We start from the raw sequence: 17,779 nt of genomic DNA, 5'->3' as shown, positions 1-17,779 counted from the left end.
GGCTTCTTGTAATGTCTTTTTGTCCAAAGTGAAAATGGTGGGCATCAGATGTTCAGTATGGCTGGCATGGAAGCCATCTTGAAAATCTTCTCACTGCTTTTCGTCCTAAATCAAAAGTCATATTAACATGGGTCTTTCACTAGATGACCTCATGTGATGCGTAGTTGATCTTAAATGAAAACATTCTTCTCAGACATACAATATGGCCACTACAGCTACTATCTTGCAAAATCATATTATCACTACTTCACCTGAATAGATCTAATTGGTTCAAAATGAAATTGTTATTGATCTTGCATTCAGTATGGTTACTGTGCCAGCCACATTGAAAATCTTGTTATCACTACCTAATAATGAAAAGTGATACAGAGGGTGGAGTTTACACCAAAAGACCTTCAGTATGGTTACCATGCCAACCACATTGAAAATCTTGTTATCACTACTTAATAATGAAAAGTGATACAGAGGGTGGGGTTTACACCAAAAGACCTTCAGTATGGTTACCATGCCAACCACATTGAAAATCTTGTTATCACTACCTAATAATGAAAAGTGATACAGAGGGTGGGGTTTACACCAAAAGACCTTCAGTATGGTTACCATGCCAACCACATTGAAAATCTTGTTATCACTACCTAATAATGAAAAGTGATACAGAGAGTGGGGTTTACACCAGAAGACCTTCAGTATGGTTACCATGCCAACCACATTGAAAATCTTGTTATCACTACCTAATAATGAAAAGTGATACAGAGAGTGGGGTTTACACCAGAAGACCTTTAGTATGGTTACCATGCCAACCACATTGAAAATCTTGTTATCACTACCTAATAATGAAAAGTGATACAGAGGGTGGGGTTTACACCAAAAGACCTTCAGTATGGTTACCATGCCAACCACATTGAAAATCTTGTTATCACTACCTAATAATGAAAAGTGATACAGAGGGTGCGGTTTACACCAAGACTTTTATTAGGTCTACTTTGACCTAAATGAAGGTTCTGCATGGACATCCAATATGGCTACACAACTGCCATTTTGATAATGTTGTTCTTGCTACTTCTTCCAAATGGATGATATTTACAAGACCAAGTTTTCACCGCCAGAGGTTTTTTAATGATGTGTAGTGCTCCTGAATGAAAATGTTGCTGATCTAACCAGCTGCATTTGAAAAGGTATACATCTCTTTGTCCTGCACTCTGTCCATCTGTTTGTCCTTCAGTCTGTCCATCTGTTTTGTTCTTGAGTTCTGTCCATCTGTTTGTTCTTCATGTCTTTCCATCTGTTTGTCATTTAGTCTGCCCATTTATACATCCATCAGGTCTGTCCATCTGTTTATGTCAGTCCATCTATTTGTCCTTCATGTCTATCCATCTGTTTGTCCTTCAAGTCTGTCCATTTTTTTGTCCATTAGTCGTTCCATCTGTTTACCCTTTAAGTCTGTCCATATGCTTGTCCTTCCAGTCTGTCCACCTCTTTGTAGTTGTAAATCATTCTAAAAGACTTGGTTGAAATTCAGAAAATTGGTAAATTGGTTATTGATATAGTGTCCATCTGTGACAGGGCTATTGTTTTGGGGGTTCCTGGGATGGGGTTGTTTATTTTGGGGTCAAAGTTCAAATGTATACTTCATAATGTAATATTTAATAATGTTCATCAAAGAGTTATTGGTGTATGAAGTCTGGGTCATATGTTAGTGATTGGGGTGTCTATCCCTTTAATAAGAGAAGAATATTTCATCCATTTCATATTGATATTTTGTTGAAAAGTAATGTTCCAGTAGGTATTACAAATAATTGTTTATTATTTCAGATGAATATGATGGATTTCTGCTGGTTGACTACCATAATACCATATATAGAACAACAATTTTATTAGAACAAACATCAGGAATTCTAGAGAATTCTGCTGGGTGACTACAGTGATACCATATATAGAACAACAATTTGATTAGAACAAACATCAGGAATTCTAGAGAATTCTGCTGGGTGACTACAGTGATACCATATATAGAACAACAATTTGATTAGAACAAACATCAGGAATTCTAGAGAGGCATTTCTCACATTTTCCTAGTACACATCAGCATGTGGAGCCCTTCATAATATAGGATTATCATGGGGACCTAATTACAATCGATGATTTTAGGATTATCATGGGGACCTAATTACAGTCGATTTTAGGATTATCACGGGGACCTAATTACAGTCGATTTTAGGATTATCACGGGGACCTAATTACAGTCGATTTTAGGATTATCACAGGGACCCAGTTACAGTCGATGATTTTAGGATTATCATGGGGACCTAATTACAGTCGATGATTTACTTATAGATAATGAGGATTACATGTTTTGTGTGATTCTATCGGTAGAACATATTTTTCATGACTTTATTATTTGTGTAAAATTATGTTCAATTCTTATAATTACATAAATATTATTTAACATTTGTTATAAATATAGTCAACTCATAGAAGAAGGGTGCATATGTACCTAAGTACTACCTTTCTGGTGTTGTCAACTCATAACTTCTCGTTTTCTGCATCACATGATACAATTTTAACCTGTCACCAACTGTATGTATTTTTCAAATTCAAATTAAGCATGCAGCAAAAAAGTTAGGAATTTTAATGAACATACATTCATAGAAATTGTAATGACATAAACTTATTTAAAAAAATGAAATTTTAAATTTTATTAGGAAATAAAAATCAAATTTTAAATGTTATTGTCAAATAAAAATTCCATTCTGCATTTCAGTTGTTGAATATTTATTTCCACTTTTGAATAATAACTTTCGAGACTATACTATACAATGACTATTTGATATATCATATACATGGTGTAAGTTTCATTTAAACTCTTATAAATACCAGTAAATTTAGGTAATCAAAATATTCTCCAATATTCTATAAAAAAATGCATATAACATTCTATTTTGTAACAAGTTCCAGAGTGTACGATTATATAACCAGTGTTTATGAATTGTAAAACACTTGTGAAAGCAGGTTCCCTCAAAGGGACAGATGCTCTATGAGTCAAAAGGAATTTCCAGGAATTCACAATAAGACTATTTCTTCCTTTTAACTGCCAAGTTGAAACCAAAAATATTCTTCAGCAAATACAAGATTTTCAATTTAGCTGCTAAAATGGACATGTTGGGTGTACAGATTCAAGCCATTTATATTTAGGACCAATAACACATAAGAAGTCTTTTGGTGTAAAGCCAATGTTCATATGACTTTCCATTTTGAACAAGTCACAATAAGCTGTGCATCTTGTTAAGAAGTAACAAAAATTCTATTTTCTAAATCGTTGCCATTAAGTACCAGCTAGGCATCATAAAATGTATTTTGTTGAAAACACATAATCATTTTGACATTCTTACAATTCTTGTTACCACTATGCCCAGCTTGGCTGCCACAGTGGACATCTTACCACTATGCCTAGCTTGGCTGCCACAGTGGCCATCTTACAATTCTTGTTACCACTATGCCCAACTTGGCTGCCACAGTGGACATCTTACAAATCTTGTTACCACTATGCCTAGCTTGGTTGCCACAGTGGCCATCTTAAAAATCTTCTTACCACTATGCCCAGCTTGGCTGCCACAGTGGCCATCTTAAAATTCTTGTTACCACTATGCCCAGCTTGGCTGACACAGTGGCCATCTTACAAATCTTGTTACCGTTATGCCCAACTTGGCTGCCACAGTGGCCATCTTAAAAAATCTTGTTACCACTATGCCCAGCTTGGCTGACACAGTGGCCATCATAGAAATCTTGTTACCACTATGCCCAGCTTGGCTGCCACAGTGGCCATCTTAAAAATCTTGGTACCATTATTCCCAGCCTGGCTGCCACAGTGGCCATCTTAAAAATCTTGTTATCTCTTCTCCTTCTGAATGGATAATTGTATCAAGATGGGGATTTTACTTGAAGACTTGTGATGTTTGGTTGCTCATAAATGAAATGATACCATTTGGACATTCCATATAACAGTGGCCAACTTTAATATTTTTGATATCACTATTTCTTTTCATGAATGATTGATATCACCATGAGGGATTTTACTAAAGGACTTCTTCGGAAGTCTAGTTGGTCAAAAATGAAAAAGTTGTTGCTCTGACTTCAGTTATGGCTGACACAATGGCCATTTAAAAACTCTGCCTCTCATAGATGGCTGGTTGTGTTGACATTGTGGGTTTTTCAAAGCCTTTTCTTAGGAATGTTCCATTTAAACATACGTGGCACCCAGGGAAGGCAATTTTTTCAAAATTTATGCCAGGGTACTTTGATTTCATGCAGTTCGCATTAAAATATTAAAAAAATTTAAATTGCATCTTTGGGTGAGTACCCCACTTTAAAAGTGCCTTCCCTGGGTCCCATGTATTTTTAAATGGAACAGCCCATACAATGACTAGTTGATAATAAATGGAAACGTGCTAATCTGATGTCAAATATGACCATCATGACATCTATCTTGAAACTCTGGTTAATTGAAATTGATATTTGAACAAATACCATGCACAGAATATCATTACCATTACTACTATCATCATCATTTCAGTGTAACCCTGCTATAACACGGTAGTTGGGAGCCACAGAACCCAACCATGTTTAGACCGAACTCTGTTATAAGCAGGTCAGTTAGCTGAAGAAAATGATGCATGTACCCCAAAAAATGTACAGGGGGGTATGTAATAAATGCGGGCAGTAAAATACGTGCTTCATTGGCACAGTTACCATCTTAAATCGATGCATATTAAATGAGAAATACACCTGTAGTGAAAACAGAGAAGGCATATATAATATTATACTCTATTTAGAGAACCACGAATTGGTACATATACATGTATCTGTTTATGTTTACATGTCTAATGTTTACCATGAAAAGAGTATCAACACTGTGTACTCACCCATGAATCTCTTCACATACATTGAATCCACAATACAAGTAATTCCATCAAAAATATGCACACACACACACACACATTTAACACTTTAACTCATGCAAGCGTCTTTGGACACCTCTACTCCATTCACATGAAAGCGCCTTTTGACGCCTGCTGTAAACATCAGCCATTTTTAGCTGGTTTTAGTAGCACCACCTTCGGGGAAATCCCCCTTATTAGATGCTTTCCTTCATTTCAGTGAATGACAATTATGTCAGATCACGTGGTCGCTGTTTATGCACTAGTCAATATCTGCTATTTAAAGTAACTGGGTCGTAATCTCAACTCTCCAAAATGGCGGTTGTGGATTTCATTAAGTATGTACGAAGTTTTCACGATTAGAATCACAACCATGAAAGATTCAATAACTTAGGTAAAGGCTCTGATATTGATGTAGGCAGCAATTAGTTTTTATAAATTATCAAATTCAGATGACTTAGTGATGTAGACGCAGACAAAAAACTTGTAAATTTCGAGTATGGGAAATGGCAGCTACGGTTGGTCATGTGGCCTCACTGACATGACAGTGAACGAGTTCTCTAAAAATTTTAAAGCACATAAAAAATTCTTCCGTGAAAAATAATTACACAGCTATAACAATCGGACTTTACTCTTAAATTTTTCCACGTATGATAGCTGTGTACCAAAAATGTAAAATGGTTAAAATTGCTGTTAAACGTAACATACATTACATTGCTTAACAGTTCACAGGCAGGCCTATGCGTATGGGGTCGTATAGGTAACAGGTGTTCTGTTTATAGCACGCTGCACTTTGTAATTATGCTCTATGAGGTAAAGGGTTAAAATATTCAATAATTTTGTCACATGTCATATAGGTCTTAATTCATTGGAGAAGATACACACAATCACATAACGAATGATGTAGCACATTTACTTCTCAGTATGTCCCAGGTCGGTAAAGGTTAGTTTGCATTTTAAGTTGCCGTTGGTAGTGTTCGTAACATAAACTTTTTCCATGAAAAAAGGAAACTTTCATGGCACAGAAAACATGTGCCAGTCACGTTGAAAAAATGATTCCATTGCTTTTATTCAAGTTTGGTACTGATTTCCTTTGAAAAAACGTTTTTATTGAAGATTGTAATTGGCTTTCTTTGATGAAGGGTGCATGCGTTATTGAAGTCACCACTAGAGGACATCTTTGGAGAACCAAAATAATGCCAGTTTCTTATTGTGGTGGCAACATCAAATAACTGTACTGCATGATTGAGACTGATTCGTTTTTCATCTGCTAAGTACATTTTCATAACAATTGGTGCTTCAAAAGTAATCAGTTTTCTTTGAAATATCAGCAAACTATTTCATCTGGGTACATTTTTTAAAAAAATGGAATTGGCCATCGTTTGGTCAAATCTAGTTATTGTTCCTCTCTGCCTATTGAATAGACCAACAAATAAGATGTTTTGTTTTTTTTGTTTACATTTGTGGTAGCGGAGTGATGCTGCCTTCCATGCATGCATCAGAAATTTAACAATGGGTCAACAAACGAAATGTCTTGTTCGGGTCTGATGACGGGGATTACTACAGAAGATGTGAGTTTTCTAAAGGATTTAATTCTGAGTGAAAAGAAGAGGAATTGTACTTACCATCCACATACAATTGTCAGTCTATGTAAATATATTAATTGCTAATGCGTGGCCGAAAATCCGACAAAAGACAGATTACGAGATAATGCCTCGTCCGGTTGATCTCTGCTAACAGATATGTCAACAACAAAAAAAGCTGAATCTCACAATATAAAATACTCATGCTAGATGTTGACATAAGCGGATTGTAATATAACAATGCACTGTTAAGATGGTTTGTCAGTATAGACAAAGAATTTGTTTATGTAACAATAGGTAAATTTCAGTGCATTTTATATCAAGTTTGCAGCTTCCTTTCATGGGACATCTGAATTTCTCCACTCCAAACCACTAGTTCTATATACAAGTTTAAACATCCAAAAATGTCACCAATAATAATAAAAAAAGCCAGATGCTATATTTTGCTGCCAATAAGGAAATACAATCGCAGTTGGCAACATTGTTGAAGCCCTACTCAATCCCAGAATAAACTTTTTACAAATTATATTCCGTACTTTTAAGTAGAAAAAAAAACTATTTTTTCATGTACAAAAAAAAATACATATAAAATTCCAGGAACCCTGCCACGATTATCTTGTATTATTCATACACGATCTCGATCCCAAAATGACAATAAAACTTTTTAAGTTTTTTTTCGTACTTTTATGAAAGATTTTTTTTTCATGTACAGTTAAAATACATGCATATAAAATTTTGGGAACCACACCACGACCATGTTATATCTGAATATGTGTTATAATGGAGTGTGCTATAGTGGGGTCACACTGTACTATCGTCATCGTTATTACTATTGTCATTATTGTTATTACTATTACATTATCAGGGTTGTTTTATGTGAACTATACAACCAAATCAAAAATGACATGTACGTGTTCTTCTCTCCCAAATTGATGTTCAACACAAAGTTAATGTATCCTGCTAATTTTAATAAATTTTATAAATTAAATCATCACTGACTTAAATATACACTGATCTTAGCTTCTTTAAAGACAACATCTGGATCAGTCAGTTGCTCAACTTGCCGAGATCAGAAGACATTCTGCTGATGTGAGAAGACTGATATTGTAATGAATACAAATCTAAGGCCATATATGGTTATTCTTTGTGACCCATGTACCAACAGACAAATGTTAAATACTAAATGAACTCTGACCCTAATGAAAAGGGAGGTAACTCGTATTTCTTCTCAAAGAACATTTTTCTTCAAAGATAGCTTTAATTCACTGGCATATATATGAAGATATCCAACTATACCTGACACACTGACATAAAATATGACATCTAATTCTGCTGTGATAATACATTTACTTTTCCCATCATGAAGCAAATGAATTTATATGGGAAATTTTTTTCTCCCATTCTGAAACATCTAAATAATTTTATATTCATTACTGAAACATACATTTTCTATTGATTTTTTTTCTTCTTTTTCTCTTACCCTTCCTTTATCTAGCTCGCAGGATTAACAAATTAAACAATATGTCAACACTATAAATTTTTCTCTCTGTGAGGTGGTCCCATTAAAATAATGCCAATAACTGACTCTAAATTACAGAATGTATGTTTCAGGTATTGGCTTTTTAAAAATACTTTTCAACAAGAAACATGCAAATTGTCAGTGACCAAACTTACCTGACATGCTTCATTGTCAACCATTCAGTATCTGTTACACTCTTTGACAAAAAGATGCATATAGGGAAATGATTTTTTGGAGAAACCATTAATTAAATATAATACAAAAACAGTTTAATGATGGAAGTTTTACCTGCATGATATCCATAACCAATTTTAAACACAACAGGGAAACTGGAGAACGAAGATTACAAACCAAAATTAAGCGACAGTTGAATGTGTTAAGATCTAGACAGCAAGCTTGCCATGGAATTCGTGTTTTGAATCCAGGAAATAAAATAAAAAAACAAAACCCTAATAAGTAAAATCACAATGGATAAAATATTTCATTTAAAGATATTACTTTCTCAAGTCTGTTGGATGCAGCTGCTGGGCTGATTGTACAGTTACCGACAATACAAGAAATGTCTTTAAAATATCTGTTCATATGTACAGTTACCCACTACAATGCAAAAAATGTGTTTTAAAAAATTTGTTCATATATGGTTACACACCCCAATGCAAGAAATGAGATTAAAAAATCTGTTCAAATGTAATTACACCTCCCCAAGCAAGAAATGTCTTTATAAAAATCGGTTCATATGTAGTTACCCACCACAATGCAAGAAATGTGTTCTAAAAATCTGTTAATATGTACAGTTACCCACCACAATGCAAGAAATGTGTTTAAAAAATCTGTTTATACAGTTACACACCCCAATGCAAGAAATGTGTTCTAAAAATCTGTTCATATGCACAGTTACCCACTACACTGCAAGAAATGTGTTCTAAAAATATGTTCATATGTACAGTTACACACCCCAATGCAAGAAATGTGTTTAAAAAATCTGTTCAAATGTAATTACACCTCCCCAAGCAAGAAATGTCTTTATAAAAATTGGTTCATATGTAGTTACCCACCACAATGCAAGAAATGTGTTCTAAAAATCTGTTAATATGTACAGTTACACACCACAGTGCAAGAAATGTGTTCTAAAATCTGTTCTATGTACTTACCCACCACAATGCAAGAAATGTGTTCTAAAAATCAGTTCATATGTACAGTTACCCACAATGCAAGAAATGTGTTCTAAAAATCTGTTCATATATAGTTGCCCACTACAATGCAAGAAATGTGTTTAAAAAATATGTTCATATGTAGTTACCCACCACTATGCAAGAAATGTGTTCTAAAAATCTGTTCATATACAGTTACACACCACAATGCAAGAAATGTGTTCTAAAAATCTGTTCATATGTACAGTTACCCACCACAATGCAAGAAATGTGTTCTAAAAATCTGTTTATATGTACAGTTACCCACCACAATGCAAGAAATGTGTTCTAAAAATCTGTTTATACAGTTACACACCCCAATGCAAGAAATGTGTTCTAAAAATCTGTTCATATGTACAGTTACCCACTACATTGCAAGAAATGTGTTCTAAAAATATGTTCATATGTACAGTTACACACCCCAATGCAAGAAATGTGTTTAAAAAATCTGTTCAAATGTAATTACACCCCCCAAAGCAAGAAATGTCTTTATAAAAATCACTTCATATGTAGTTACCCACCACAATGCAAGAAATGTGTTCTAAAAATCTGTTAATATGTACAGTTACACACCACAATGCAAGAAATATGTTCTAAAAATCTGTTCATATGTACAGTTTACCCACCACAATGCAAGAAATGTGTTCTAAAAATCTGTTCATATGTACTTACCCACCACAATGCAAGAAATGTGGTCTAAAAATCTGTTCATATGTACAGTTACCCACAATGCAAGAAATGTGTTCTAAAATCTGTTCATATATAGTTACCCACTACAATGCAAGAAATGTGTTCTAAAAATCTGTTCATATATACAGTTACACACCACAATGCAAGAAATGTTCTAAAAATCTGTTCATACGTAGTTACCCACCACTATGCAAGAAATGTGTTCTAAAAATCTGTTCATATATACAGTTACACACCACAATGCAAATGTGTTCTAAAAATCTGTTCATATGTACAGTTACCCACCACAATGCAAGAAATGTTCTAAAAATCTGTTCATATGTACAATTACCCACCACACTGCAAGAAATGTGTTCTAAAAATCTGTTCATATATACAGTTACACACCACAATGCAAGAAATGTTCTAAAAATCTGTTCATATGTACAGTTACCTACCAGATTGCAAGAAATGTGTTCTAAAAATCTGTTCATATGTACAGTTACCCACCACAATGCAAGAAATGTGTTCTAAAAATCTGTTCATATGTACAGTTATCCACCACATTGCAAGAAATGTGTTCTTAAAATCTGTTCATATGTACAGTTATCCACCACATTGCAAGAAATGTGTTCTAAAAATCTGTTATATGTACAGTTACCCACCACACTGCAAGAAATGTGTTCTAAAAATCTGTTCATATGTACAGTTACCCACCACATTGCAAGAAATGTGTTCTAAAAATCTGTTATATGTACAGTTACCCACCACATTGCAAGAAATGTGTTCTAAAAATCTGTTCATATGTACAGTTACCCACCACATTGCAAGAAATGTGTTCTAAAAATCTGTTCATATGTACAGTTATCCACCACATTGCAAGAAATGTGTTCTAAAAATCTGTTCATATGTACAGTTACCCACCACATTGCAAGAAATGTGTTCTAAAAATCTGTTCATATGTACAGTTACCCACCACATTGCAAGAAATGTGTTCTAAAAATCTGTTCATATGTACAGTTACCCACCACATTGCAAGAAATGTGTTCTAAAAATCTGTTCGGTTTTTGACAAAATAAAAATTGAAGGATTATATGTTGGACCTAAATTTTCAACAAAAAGTTATAAATTATTTTAACATCTTTTAATTTCTTTTAAATCAAGACACAGATATATATTAAATCAAAGGCAAATTTGTAATAAAAAGTTATAAATTATTCTAACATTTTTTAATTTCTTTTAAATCAAAACTCACATGTCATTATTAAATCCAAAGCAAATTTGTAATAAAAAGTTATATATTATTGTAACAGTTGATAATTTCTTTCAATCCAAAACTCACAGGTTATATTATTAAATGAAAGGCAGATTTGTAATAAAAAGTTATAAATTATTGTAACATTTGATAAATCCTATTAATCCGAAACTCACAGGTCATGATTAATTCAAGACAAATTTGCAACCTGCTCAAACAAGTAAGAATCAACTGACTTAGACAAATGTAGTGGTGAAACCTGACACTTCAATAAAGATATCTGTAAATCTTTTCTTTGATCTGTTGAAAGCCACATAACATTCCTGGATCACTAACTGGGGGCAATCAATTGATCATTGCATGAAAATGTGTCAGTATGCATCCAGGTAGCTGACTACCGCATCAAGACTTGAGTCCACAGAAATCTCCAACTGGTGCATTTAACAATTAGTTATATCAAAGGTTTCATTTTTTTGTCACAACTGTTTCTATCCCCATTCAACATTATTATATTAAAAAATTTCTGGAAAAAAATGTCCAACAAGAGCCATTCAAATTTCAGGATCTCAATGAGAGATAGGGAACAAGTGGTGGTGTGTTTTCTGGAAAAGGGGACTTAGCCAGTTCAAATCCCACTCCCATATCCAAACCATTAGTAGAGATGTTACTGCTGTATATTTGTATGAAATCGTTAGTTGGCAGTTTATATGACATGAGTTTAGATACCAGGTTTTTCTGTTTTTGTTCAGTTTATGGAGCGAGACAGAGTATCTTGTGCGCTAAGCTGACAAAAACACAACAAATACAGTATGAAATAAACTAAGATCATTCCTAAATTTATTGCAAAGAACATAGGATTTCTGTGATTGTAAAACTCATTGGCATGGAAAAAAGATTCAATAATCAGTATAAAGTGGTGTGCACAGATAATTCTGGTTAAATTACATGCATTACAATCATGAACCAAATTTCCCTCATTGTCATGTAAACCAAATTTCCCTCATCATAATGTAAACCAAATGTCCCTCATTGTCATGTAAACCAAATTTCCCTCATTGTCATGTAAACCAAATTTCCCTCATTGTCATGTAAACCAAATTTCCCTCAATGCCATGTAAACTAAATTTCCCTCATTGTAATGTAAACCAAAATGTTTTTATGCAATACTCCTTATGAAACTACGTTATAAGATGAGCAAAATACAAGTACATCTGTTTATCTCCCTGACAGTTAATCAGGAGGAACCCACATCACTTCTGGCCACAGTATCTAGCCATTAGCTACTATATATTTAAGGTGTTCCACTCCAAGTTCTAACGAACGACCAACGTCCGTAACTGCAATTGCCACACTGTCATGTTGGTCTGTGCTTACAGTTTGTAGTTATTTTAGAGACGAGGTTTTTTAAAGCCATTTTAAGGGATTACAGATATCAAATTTCCTGCAATCAATTCATCATATCTTAACAAAGATAATTTGAAATATATTTGAAATAAAAGCATGCCCCTTTAAACTGAATATTGATGGTTATTTCATACAGTGGAAAGTTACATGGAATTTAATGAGTACAAGTGTTTAACAAAAACAAAAATTATGTATACATGATACATTTATCCATAATATGTTTATTTGTACATGTGATTGTTTTTGTGGGTTTAATGATATTTCAAAGCACATTATAGATTATACATGGCAACCAGTAAAATTGGTGGAGGAAGAACCTGGGAAAACCCTAGTAAGAACCACCAGTCCATGGGAAGCTACTAGCGAACTTTCTCACATATCCACATTGATCAAAACCACATGGACATACATGATATGGCAGCAATCAATAAAAACGTGTGCTGCAGACCAAGATATGACTTACATCTATAATGAAATGCTAGTTAAAATCATTAGCAAAGATGAAACTTTGCAATATCGAATCCATCTGTAATGTGAAATTCATCACCACTGAAAGTGAAGCATATAGCATGAGCATATATTGGGATTCCTGAGAACACCTGCAGAGGAACTCCACTTGGAGACACCTGATGTATGTTGTAAGAGACCTCACCTATAACATACAGATTGTCTTCCCTGTCCACCGCTACCCCATATGCACCATCTAGTGCCTTGTGCTTATACTGGAATATTAATCTGCCATCTGCACTGTATGCGTACACTGTCCCAGGAATGTAATATGAGACATAAATACGTGTCCTTCTATTATTCACTGCCAAATCTGAACATGATCTTGAAGGACAAACTTCAGTGGAGTATTCCTCAGATCCATCAATGAATAATGTGCCTAAATATAAAATACCATTCATCTTGCCAATTACAGCCAGCTGATCTCTAGACAGGGCGGCTATTCCATCACAACGCAGACTCGTGTCGATTTTCCTCCCTCTTTGTATGGAGCTATTTACAGTCAGAAACTGGATTTTATTCTCATCAGGAAGGGTCACTGCTACTTGAGATCCCTCCACTACACACACACCGCTGGGTCTTGATGTCATTTTATAGTCAGCAAGGTGCTGATGTGATGAGTCATACAGTCTACATGTTGAATTATCATAATCAACAAGCATGATTTTATTATCTGGAAGACATGTTATACCCGAGTACCCAGGAGTTTTGCCATCAACGTAGCCTGCACTAATCTGTCCGACTTGTCTAGGTTTGCAGTCTTTCAGAGACTTAGGGCTAATAATTTTTTTTGTCATATTTTGCCCTTCTACAGTTTTCTTTGTTGTTTGCAATGTATCCTTTCTTTCCTCTGGTCTGTTTGTTTGTTTCTCTATAGCTACAAGAATAAATGAAGGTGTAAGACGATGCTTTTTTTCAGAAATATCAACTTTCGCGATATTGGTCTCACTAACTTTGATCAAAGACAATAGGCGATCATCAAGACAAAGTTTGGCGTCAACATGTCTGACTTCACAATATTTCTCTTTCACAGCCGATTCATAATGGACAAGTTGTTCCTCAATTTTATGCAGAGTAGTCAAGGCATGAAGAGGATTGCCATGTGCCAAAACTGTTTCCAAAAGATGAAGGGGAGTTTGAAATCGCGGAGCTGATGGATTCACATTGCTGATTTTCTTCATGTCGGACTATTGACTCCTCTTTCAGGAGAGCATTTGTCTCCATGGTGATTTTGGCTTTAACATTGTCAAGTAAAGTGTTTATTTTTTTCCTGAAGGCCTCAATTTCATCTGACATTTTCTTCAGTTCAGCTTCGGTCTTTTCAAATGATCCTTCATTTTCATTCTTCAACTGATCTAAGTGAGACTTAAGTTGTTTCAATCGGTCCACAACTCTACTTGATTCTTTTTCTTTCAATAGTCTTTCAGAATGGTCCTTTAGTTGAAGAACTTCTGTGCATCCCCTATGACTCTTGTAAAAACATTCTGAGCAGCACATGTTACTATGAGATTTGCAGTAAAACTCAAACTCTTTACCAACATGTTCGGGACAAGTTACACTCACTGACAAGTTAACAGCTACTTCAGGATCTGTGAAAAGGCCCTGTATATTTATGACTGCATGATCTCTGGTTGCTTTGTTTTTCTTATGCACGTTTTCACATGCAGGACAAAGAGCTTCCTTACATACTGTACAGTAACTTTTAGCACTTATTGAATTTCCTTCATATAAACACGAATCACAACTCTTCTCTACTTTCCTTTTTTCTGGTGGTAACACAGACAACAACACAGTGTTGAATGGATATTGTTCTGCCCACTTATCCACAGGAACATCAGGAAGTGGAGGAAATGTTTCTTTTCTGCATTCCGGACATCTGAAAGTGACACCTTCTTTCCCGATAGGTACATTCTTAACTATGTATTTGTGGAGGCAATGTTGACAGTAGGTATGGAGACATGGCAGATTCTTTGGGGCTGTGAACACATCCAGACAAATCGGACAACATAGCCCATGAGCGCCAGAAAATACAGACTTGGCACTGCTAGCCATAATTGTTCAATACGCAAGATTGCTTGCTTGCTTTACCGTCTTTGTAAATGTTTACCAAGTTGCACTTGTGAGTGGCCTTCTTTAATATTTACATATTTCTTCCTGGTAGATTATAGCCACGTGGCAAGTTCAATCGATATTAAATTTTATTTACTTTTTAATACAAAGAAAAGTGCATGTATAATTCGTGTGTATTAGAAATTATTTGTCACTCAAATTTCTATATTAGAAACAATAGTTAAATATCCACCTAGGACGCTGTGTTTGTGAATATGTAAAAAGCACCTTACCTAGGTAATATCCGCTATGCAGGATGGACATAGAACACAATTAATTTTAGTCTGACACTACATCCCCGTTTGTTTGTACCCGCCTACCAATTTCAAAAACAAGAATGTTTAATGTGATAAAACGTCACAGAACTAAGTCAATTGAATCATTGATTTATAATTTCTAGCCTGATTGTGACCAAAAGGCACTAATGCTGGTATTTTTTTGCACCATTTCATTTTTAACGGACTTTCCATACTAACACGGCGCCATATTGCGTACACTATAGGCTAGTTTATTTCCATCAGACAACATAATGACGTAGTTCATCCTGTTCGTCGGCTGCCGGATAATTCCGTAAATTACATAACGTTGAGAGGTTGGAATTATATCCCTTTGCATATATGAACATAGAAATTAAACCGCTTGTTAAATCCACATGAAATGCAAATTTGTAGTTGTCATTATTTTCCATTGCTTGATTCGACATTGTAAATATTTGTAGTCTTAATATACCCCTTTAATGAAAATGGATTTGTCCAGAAACTGGACATGGATCCGAGCATATCCGTCTATTACACTGAAAACTTCCGTTAAGCATGAAAGGCGCATAAGATGACGGTGTTAGAGCCACTCTACCTACAATCAGTTTAGAAACTATAAATCAATGAATGAATTGACTAAGCTCGTTGCACTTTTTATCATATTAAAGATTTCCATTATTTAAATTGGGGTGGGGGTGGGGTACAAACAAGCGGGTTTGTATTGTCGGACTATGTTCTCTTCATTTGTTTCTCAATACTGACCTTTCCACTGTGTGACAATCAATACAAATCATATGTTAATCTAGAATACCTTCAAAGATAATTTTACAGTGAAGTTCTTGTCAAAGGTTGACCTGCATTTTTTGAGAGGCTGGACTGTCAATTAAACAGAGCAGCGTGTAAACAGAACACAGATTTCACTTCCGGATCATCATCAAAGCCTTATTACTCACTGTGCACTGTCGCCGAAATACACATGGAACACCACACCGTGAGCTCATATTCTCAAGAATAAACAATTACCTTTAAATCCCTACCAAAAATGCATAAATATAACTCTTCTATCACCACCAAAATGAGAGAGGACAAAATGTTCTAAAAATAGACTAGAACTACATTCGTACTGAACTGGAAGTACTAATTATGACCGGATTCCAGATCCAGTGTTTCATTTTGGTATGAGAAAAATGTGACCCAGCACAATGCAAGGTCGAAACCAGTTATTTCCTTGAAATTCGATAGGTACATCTATTCATTTCAGTATAGCCCCTCTCTATTTCTTTACAATTTTATATAAATTATCGATCTCTCTAATTCAGTTATAGATCAAACTATTTTGTCTGTTTGTAGATCTCTGTAATTAAATTGCAGACCTCGATAATAGAATTAGAGAGGCCTGTAATAGAATTAGAGACATCACTATTTCACTAGTTCGTTCACATTTATTATTTAATATATACATAAACTGGGTCAGTGTCTCGAAGGATTACATTTGACACCATTTCTAAACAAATATAGTCTTAGTGATGATATATCATTGATAAGTCATATCGCAGGTTTAAGGAAATTATTAAAGATATGTGAATAATACCTAGTTGAGAATGATATGTATAATTATGAAAAATCGGTACGCATGGCCTTTCATTCAGCTTCTTTCAAAGGCCATCTTAACGGCATACTCTTATATACGTCAACAGTTATACGTATTTGGGTCATATTTTAAAATCCGGTCAGTCACATGATGAGACATTACAGATTTATGTGTACTCGAGCAAGCATGCTTCTACGTAAATTTAGACATTATTCTTTGAACATCAAACTTGGATTACTCAAATATTATTGCTGCACAATGTTTTGCTCTCCTCTGTGGAAAAACTTTAGTTAGTGTATGAAAAGAAAAGAAAACTATAAAAATCGACCTCGTTTTTTATTAAACCTTCTAAGATGGAACAGTGCATGTAAAATGTTTGTTAACTATAACGAATTCAGTTTTGAAGAAGTAATGAGAAAATATGTTTTCTATGTAATGTCAAGAATATTTAATAGTAAGAATTGCATCTTAAAATAGCTGGAACTATGACATTTGTTTAAATCCTTGTATTAAAGATAGCTGGAAGAAATTACTCTTTAAATGTCTTACATGATTTCATTCTAACATTGCAGGACAATGATGCTCTAAATGTGTCTGTATATTTGTACATAAGATACATGTGTTCTTTTATGATTAAAATACTTTTATTTTATACTTATATTTTAATGTATGTGTAAAGAATTATGATCTTGCCTTATCATATCTTAATTCATTCGTATAGCTCCGAAATGTTCTTAAATTGTAATTATGCACTCTACGGA

The 17,779-nt window shown here is 34.4% G+C and overlaps 1 long non-coding RNA gene and 1 pseudogene across 6 annotated transcripts in view; one reads left to right on the top strand and one right to left on the bottom strand.

Annotated features, from left to right (window-relative positions):
- The window catches only part of LOC149790803 (uncharacterized), a 49,087-nt gene extending 46,332 nt beyond the window's left edge, over positions 1-2,755 (top strand). For all 6 annotated transcript variants that reach the window (XR_016423907.1, XR_016423910.1, XR_016423909.1 and 3 more), the window contains one exon: positions 1,813-2,755. This is a non-coding gene — a long non-coding RNA (uncharacterized LOC149790803). The remainder of the gene's footprint in view (positions 1-1,812) is intronic.
- On the bottom strand, positions 2,756-15,426 carry LOC149790802 (uncharacterized; annotated as a pseudogene).
- Between the last annotated feature and the right edge of the window lie 2,353 nt (positions 15,427-17,779).

The sequence above is a fragment of the Sinohyriopsis cumingii genome, chromosome 10 (assembly GCF_028554795.1).
Source record: "Sinohyriopsis cumingii isolate HCF-2022 chromosome 10, ASM2855479v2, whole genome shotgun sequence".
In the NCBI taxonomy this organism is placed as follows: domain Eukaryota; kingdom Metazoa; phylum Mollusca; class Bivalvia; order Unionida; family Unionidae; genus Sinohyriopsis; species Sinohyriopsis cumingii.
Note: the sequence above shows the minus strand (reverse complement) of the source record. Positions and strands in the feature narration are given on the sequence as shown.